The sequence below is a fragment of the Pinus tabuliformis genome, chromosome X (assembly GCF_031772625.1).
Source record: "Pinus tabuliformis cultivar Carrire ecotype Pingquan chromosome X, CPIR1, whole genome shotgun sequence".
NCBI classification, from domain to species: domain Eukaryota; kingdom Viridiplantae; phylum Streptophyta; class Pinopsida; order Pinales; family Pinaceae; genus Pinus; species Pinus tabuliformis.
Window position 1 is genome coordinate 984,494,341 of NC_142308.1, and position 8,547 is coordinate 984,502,887.

An 8,547-nucleotide genomic window follows, 5' to 3' on the forward strand; every position below is an offset into this window, starting at 1 on the left:
AGTGTTTCCAGTAATTATCAAATCATCTACATACATAACAATAATCACCATATATTTTCCCTATTGTCGCACATACAAAGTATCATTAGATTCACTTCGTTGAAAACCAACTTTCCTAAGGTATTCATCCATTTTTTCATACCAAGCTCGAGGAGCTTGTTTTAACCCATATAAAGCCTTAATCAATTTGCAGAATTTATGTTCTTGCCCTTTAATTTCAAAACCTGGTGGTTGTGTCATATACACTTCTTCCCGTAAATCCTCGTTGAGAAAAGAACATTTCACATCCATTTGATGAACTTTCAATCCTTTTTGAGCGGCAAATGCAAGTGTTAATCAGATGGTGTTCCATTTAGCTGTAGGAGAAAGCGTTTCCTCATAATCAATGCCTTCCTGCTATGCAAAACCTTTAGAAACAAGTCTTGCTTTATACTTTTCAAGTTTTCCCTTTTGGTTGTACTTAATTCTGTAAGCTCATTTGCATCCTATGGGTTTAACATTTTGAGGACAATCAAGAAGTTTCCAAGTGTTGTTGTCAATTACTGCTTGATATTCTTCAATCATAGCCTATTGCCATTCTTTATGGTTTACTGCTTCTTTGTATGTGGAAGGTTCAGTAAAATCATTTGCTGTCAAGGAAAAATTTCCTTCACTTCGGTGTGACCTTCTTGTGCTTGTTTTATTCTGCTCATTAGGCTTTACATCTTTTAAAAGTTGAACTGCCCATTTTGGTAGCTGATGTTCAGTTGTTTGGGATTCTAAAAATTCACCATCAATGTAAAGAGGATTAATATAAACTGATGTTCGTCGATCAGTTGGAGATTCTGGAGGTGGAGAATCACTATTAGAAGAACTACTGCTGCATGAAGATGCGGATGAACTGCTAGAAGATCCAGATGGTGTTGTTGAAGTAGATGGACTGGATGAATCATCTTCAGATGAAGGAAAATCAAGTTCATACCAATTTGGAGAATTTGGTTGACTTTGTGTATTTCCTTTTCTTCGACTGTCTTTAGTTTCTAACTTTTGAAGAAGTATTTGGATTTATTCAGAACTCTTACTCTCTGTTTCATTAAAAATTACATCCCTACTCACAATAAATTTTCCATTGGTCAAAAGATGCTACCCTTTCTTCTCATCAGAATATCCAATCATTGAGCATTTCAAACTTCTTGAGTCAAGCTTAGTTCATTTTTCTTTCGGAACTAAGGCATAACATACTAATCAATAAACTATAAGATGTTTAACTCAAGGCTTGAAACCAAACCAAGCTTCATAAGGTGTGATTCCATCTAAGGAAGCAGTTGGAGATCTATTTCTTAAGTAGACAATTGTATGAATTGCTTCTGCCCAATATTTCGACTTAACATTTTAAAATGTAACATAGATCTCGCCATTCCTAACAAGGTCTGATTCATTCTTTCTAGAACTCCATTTTGCTGTGCAGTGTAAACATTGGTAAGATGTCGTTTTATGCCATTATCACTGCAATAAGTTTTGAATTCATTTGAAGTGAATTCTCCCCCATTATCTGTCCTTAGAGTACCTATCTTTTCGTTGACTTCATTTTCAACAAGTTGGCGAAAATTTTTAAACTTTTCAAATGCTTTTGAATTTTGCTTTAAGAAATAAACACAAGTCATTCTACCGAAATCATCAATGAATAGTAAGAAATATCTGCAACCACCGAATGAAGTCTATAGTGGTCCACAAACATCATTGTGAACTAGTTGTAGCCACCTGTTTGCATGCCATGAACTTGTTGGAAAGCTTTCTTGACTTTGTTTTCCATGAATGCAAGCTTCACATTTTCCATTTTCCTTTTTGAAAGTGGGAAGTCCTTTAATCATCCCTTGTTTCTGCAATTGAGAAAGACTATCAAAATTTAAATGTCCATATCTTACATGCCATAATCTTATAGGTGAAATTCCTATAGTCACTGCTCCTGCAAAATCAGAATGCCTTGGAATAACTATCCCTTTCATCCTTAATAGTTTTCCATCTTCATATCCTATCATCACAATTTTCAAGCTCTGTTTGATTGAATTAATCTTAACTAGGCCATCTTCCATAATTACCTGATGTTCTGCTTGTTGCATCGTGACTAAAGACAACAAATTTTTCTTAAAGGCTGGTACATACCATACATTGGAAATCATTTTTTCTCCAATTCTAGGGAGAAAAACTTTAACTGATCCTTTTCCATGAGTATGTTTTGTATCATCTACAAGAAAAATGGAATTAAGTTGGCAATCTTGAAATTTACAAAAAAATCACGTCGAAAAGTCATGTGCTGTGTTTCCCCTGAATCCAAGATCCAGGCATCTTCATAATCACTTATAAGATGAGATGAAAGTTGTAATGCCAGCGAGGAAGTAAAAACATATTCTGAGTTGTCATCATCTTGATCATTTGCAAATTGTGTTGAGTGTTGATGAAACTTGGGAATTTTATTAAGCGAAGTTCGACAATCTTCAACATAATGTCCAACTTTGTTACATCTTCGACATACATTTTGACTTAAGTCTCTTCCCCTTCCTGAAGATTGTCCTCTACCTCTGTTTTGACTTCTATTTTGAGGTTGTCCTTTACCTTGATTATTATTTCCTTGTCCTTGAAAATAGCCTCTTCCTTGATTGTTTCCTCTACCTTGAAAGTTACTCCTACCTGAATTGTTGCCTCTATTAAAGTTGTTTCCTTTGCTTTGGCTTCGACCTCGACTTTGTACATTATGTGATGCTTGATTCTGATTGAAATTCCCTCTGCCTCTGTTTCTAGAACTGTCAGTCGATGATTTACTAGTGTTGACCTCTGTGAAAAAGACATCTTCACCAACTTTCTTTTTCTTGCCAAAGGTTTTATCATGTTGGGTCAACATTTCATAGAGCTCATCAAACATAGTTTCTCTAACTTTCTAGTTAATTATAGAGTCTCCAAAAAATGTGTGTAGGAATAAGGAAGTTCAGGAATTAAAATTGTGACCATAAAACTATCATCTACCGCTGGAATCCCAACATTAATGATTTCCTGCCTAATATTCTTAAGTCTTAAGATATATTCGAGAACATCACCTCCTTCAGTAAATTTTTTTTGCAACAATTTTAATTGTAGATCAACATGCTTTGATTCAAGATGAGTATCAATGAAGTCTTTAAAAGTTCTCAAAGCAGACCATGCATCTGTAGCATTTTCTATATGGACATACATCTCATCATTGACAGAAGATTTAATGAGAGCTAATGCTTTGGCATTCTTAACTTCCCATTTTGCTAGTGCAACTACATCTGTGGGTTTATTTGGCTTAATATCACCATCACATATACCCTGCCATAATTCATTATAAATGAGAGTGCGTTCGATGAGGCATTGCAATGTTTTATAAGATTTTGTACCTTCAAGTTTGTCGAAATCAGAAAAGAAATTAATCAACTTTGACATTGTAGTGTTGAAGCTTCGCACCAAGAATCAGAAAAAAATGTCATGATGGGCAACACAACACGCAACACACTACGCAAAAAAAACAATCTATCAGGGCTTGGCGTTGACCCTCGTATAGTTGTTGAAACGGGAGAAATATGACTGAGCTTTGCACTTGGCTCTAGTCAATTTCTCAAATATTTACAAGGTAACTTTCAAAATTTGACTTTTACAAGGATGCTCTTGCAAAAATTGGTTAAAAAAAATTTTCCCCCCCCCAAAAGTAAAATTAATTTGAGTTACAATGTGATGATCCCAATTTAAAATGCAAAAAAAAAACTTCTTGGAGAAATTACCCAGCTCACCTTATTTCTCCAAAAATATTATTTTTCAAATAATAGAAAATTCCTTATTTCTCCAATTTACAAATTACAAACAAGGGAAAAATCATTATCACTCCATTAACATTGGTATTCTTTTAAACTCATTCATTTAAAAGAACTTTGTAAAAACACATTCATTCACTTTCCTCCAATCAACTTTCAGGCTGGCAACTTCCACGTGGATTGCTGACTGACTCACAATGGTTTTCACGCTCACTTTGCTGGATTTGGTAGGCTTGGTTGGCTTCAGCTAATTGGCTCATTCATATACACTGCCTGAAAACATCAGTTCACCTAAACAATCTTCGAATTACTCGGCCATTAGAAATCAATGACTTTATGTTTTGCATGTGCAAGCTATATATCATATATTACCAGTTGATGATTCAAGAAACCATCAAAAATCTGAAACACTAAAGACTATGAACTTCAACACTTTAAAATTCAAAGAAGCCATCTAAAATCTGAAAAATGGAAGAAATATTTAAGAGGTCAACAGAATTTTCGAAATTAAATTTGATCGTTTTTCTTCAAAAATGAATTGGAGACATGATTCTGCACGGCGCCAGCGAAGACTTCTTCATGACGTGGGAGCCTTAGATGAAAGTGCTCTCACATCTTTTCATCAAAAACAAACCCATGGAGCTAGGATACAGAGATGGGATCACCAATGGCACCAGGTTCACCACTTAACTCTATCAGACAACCAGCTCGATGACAAGCACCTCTAGCCTCGTCAACATTACCGACCTTAAGAGGGGTAAAGTCGCTTTCAAAGTCGAGGGCGACCATTCCAGCCTGCCTACCTCATTCATCAAGTCCGTGCAGCATTAAAACCACTAACGCATGACCCACACTCATTTTCCATTGATGGTAAGAATGAAACTAGATTTAAGGGAAATGATTTTTGGGAGCCTGCAAAATTTTCATGCAGAGTGCTTATGTACTTATGAATACGATGAAAAAACCCAAAACAAAAATTAAACACATGTTGCAAATGGTAATCTAATGTGACATAAAGAAGACTCAGATCCAAGAACCCATGCAAGATTTTAAATCCTCCATCTCCAGGCCAGGATTCACAGTACAAAACTTTTATGTCTTTCGAAGGGGCTGTTCAATCATTATTAAAATTTCTGTCCCTTTTAAACAAAAAAAATTGGACAAATTCCATACCAATCATTTGTTGATCAATTCAATGGAGTTTTCCAAAAAAATTGTAGAGCTAGAATCTCCTCCTCCAATTCACTACAACATTACTGGAGCTCTGATACCATAATAATGGCAGAAGTGTTCTCAGACACGTAATTTTATTAATCAGGAAAAAACAATTACATATTGATCTTGGAAGAGTTTACACCCGAACAACCAAACACTCTTGCAATGAGCTATTTATAAGCTAAAATGTCCTAACTACCTCTAATTATGGATCACTTATTAAATAACAAGTGTCCACTTAGAATAAATGCTATTTAAACAACTTGCTAACAAATCTCCTAAAATAGAGCCTAAGATATGACACATTTGTAGAGTCGTATCTTGTTACAACAATATAGTAATTCTAAATGTCTCCATTAAATAATTAAATATTCTAGAATAACAATTATTGATTTAATACCTTAAATTAATAATTATTTTATTCCAACTTTATAACCTATGATAATATCTTATTTTTGGATCATCTAACAATCAACCATAAATTTGTTGACATGGTGACCTAACATAAATTCTAACCACACTTTCCTAATAAAATAGAAAGGAACCACCCAATTATTACAGGGAGGTTTATTAAATAGCATAAACTACATGTCCATCTAATGATCTATAAATGGTTGGTATGTGCACCAATATATACAATGTGTCTCTTTGTGATTGGTGGTTTTAATAAGGTTCTTAGTTAATTAAAAATGTCATTAGTTATTGCTTTAAAATATTTTTTAATGGCAGAAGTGTCCTCAGACACGTAATTTTATTAATCAGAAAAAAACAATTACATAATTGATTTGCAAGATTTTACACCCGAACAACCAAACACTATTGCAATGAGCTATTTATAAGCTCCATGTCCTAACTACCTCTAATTATGGATCACTTACAAGTGTCCATTTACAATAAATGCTATTCAAACCAACTAGCTGACTAATCTCCTATAATAGAGCCTAAGATACGACACATTTGGAGAGTCATATCTTGTTACAACAATATACTAATTCTAATTGTCTCTAAAATAATTAATCATTCTAGAATAATTATTAATTTAATTTCTTAAATTAACAATTATTTTATTTCAATTTTATAACCTATGATAATAAAGTATTTTGGATCATCTAACATTCCCCGCTATGATCCAAAGATACATTACAACAGATACCAAGTTCATCCCTGAACTTAGTAAATTTTATTCTGCCAAGTGGTTTGGTGAAAATGTCGGAGATCTGATCTTCGGAAGGACAATAAACTGGTTTGAGGACATCTTTGGCAATGAGAGACCTGATATGATGATACTTGGTGTCCACATGCTTTGTCTTTGAATGAAAAACTGGGTTCTTGGCAAGTTTGATGGCTGACTGGCTGTCAATGAACAATGATGTAGCTTCTCCCTGAGAAATGCCCAAGTCCTGCAAAATTCGGTGCAACCAAACAATTTCACACGCTGCTTCCCATGCTGAAATGTACTCTGCTTCTGCTGAAGAAGTGGCCACTGTAGCTTGTTTTTTACAACTCCAAGATACTGCTGCTGACCCCATATTCATTAAATAACCTGATGTTGATGCTCGATCATCAATACTCCCAGCAAAGTCGGCATCAGAATATCCACCAAGTACAAAATTTTTAGTCTTTGTGTAAAGAAGACCAAAATCTTTTGTTCCTTGGATATATCGAAGAACTCTTTTGGCTGCATTCCAGTGGCTATCTCATGGTTCCTGCATAAAACGTGAAAGAATACTGACTGCATAAGATAGATCAGGACGAGTATTTGTCAAATAAATCAAGCTGCCAATCAACTGCCTGTAAGTTGTACTGTCCACCCTTTCCCCCCCTTCAAATTTTGAAAGTTTCAAGTTTTGCTCCATGGGGGTGAGAACGGGCTTGCAATCTTGCATGCCAAATCGCTGAAGAACCTCTGCGGCATACTTGCTCTGAGAAATGAAAATATGATGTGGACGTTGGAAGACTTCAACTCCAAGATAGTAGTGAAGTAATCCCAAATCTGTCATCTTAAAACCTGCATGTAACTCCTTTTTTACCTGTGCAATATGATCATCATGATTGCCAGTGATGATCAAATCATCTACATACATAACAAGAATTACCAAATATTTTCCCTGTTGTCGCACATACAAAGTATCATCGGATTCACTTCGTTGAAAACCAACTTTCTTAAGGTATTCGTCCATCTTTGCATACCAGGCTCGGGGAGCTTGTTTCAACCCATATAAAGCCTTGATCAATTTGCAGACTTTATGTTCTTGTCCTTCAACTTCGAAACCTGGAGGTTGGGTCATATACACGTCCTCCTGTAAATCCCCGTTGAGAAAAGCACTTTTCACATCCATTTGATGAACTTTACATCCTTTTTGAGCGGCCAATGCAAGTGTTAATCGGATGGTGTTCCATTTAGCTGTTGGAGCAAAGGTTTCTTCATAATCAATGCCTTCCTGTTGCACAAAACCCTTTGCGACAAGTCGTGCTTTATACTTGTCAAGTTCACCCTTCTGATTATACTTAATTCTGTAAACCCATTTGCATCCTATGGGTTTAACATTTGCTGGACAATCAACAAGTTTCCAAGTGTTGTTATCAATTACTGCTTTATATTCGTCAACCATAGCCTGTTGCCATTCTTTATGTTTTACTGCCTCTTTGTATGTGGAAGGTTCAGTAAAATCATTTGCTATCAAGGCAAAATTGCCTTCACTTCTATGTGCCCTTCTGGTGCCAGTTTTATTCTGTTCATCAGGCTTTACATCTTTCAAAAGTTGAACTGCCCATTTCGGAAGTTGGTGCTCACTTGTTTGTGCTTCTGTAAAGTCCCCATCATTGTAAAGAGGATTAATATAAACTGATGTACGTCGTTCAGGTGAAGAATGTGGAGACTCACTGTCTGAAGAATTGTTGCTGCTTGGAGATGCGGATGAACTGCTAGAAGACCCAGATGATGTTGTTGATGTAGATGGACTGGATGAATCATCTTGAGAGGAAGGAAAATCAAGTTCATACCAATTTGGTGAAGTTGGTTGACTTTTCATTTGTCCATTTCTTTTACTTCCCTTAGTTTCTAATTTGTGAAGAAGATTTTCAATTGTTTCAACACTCTTACTCTCTGTTTCATCAAAAATGACATCCCTGCTCACAATGAATTTTCCATTGGTCAAAAGACGATACCCTTTCTTCTCATCAGAATAGCCAATCATTGTGCATTTTAAACTTCTTGAGTCAAGCTTAGTTCGTTTTTCTTTCGGAACTAAGGCATAACACACTGACCCAAAAACTCTAAGATGTTTAACTCGAGGTTTGAAACCAAACCAAGCTTCATAAGGTTTGATTCCGTCTAAAGAAGCAGTTGGAGATCTGTTTCTTAAGTAGACAACTGTATGTATTGCTTCCGCCCAATATGTTGGACTTAACCTCTTGAAGGTTAACATGGATCTCACCATTCCTAACAAAGTGCGATTCATTCTTTCGACTACTCCATTTTGCTGTGGAGTGTAAACATTAGTGAGATGTCGTCTTATGCCATTTTCAC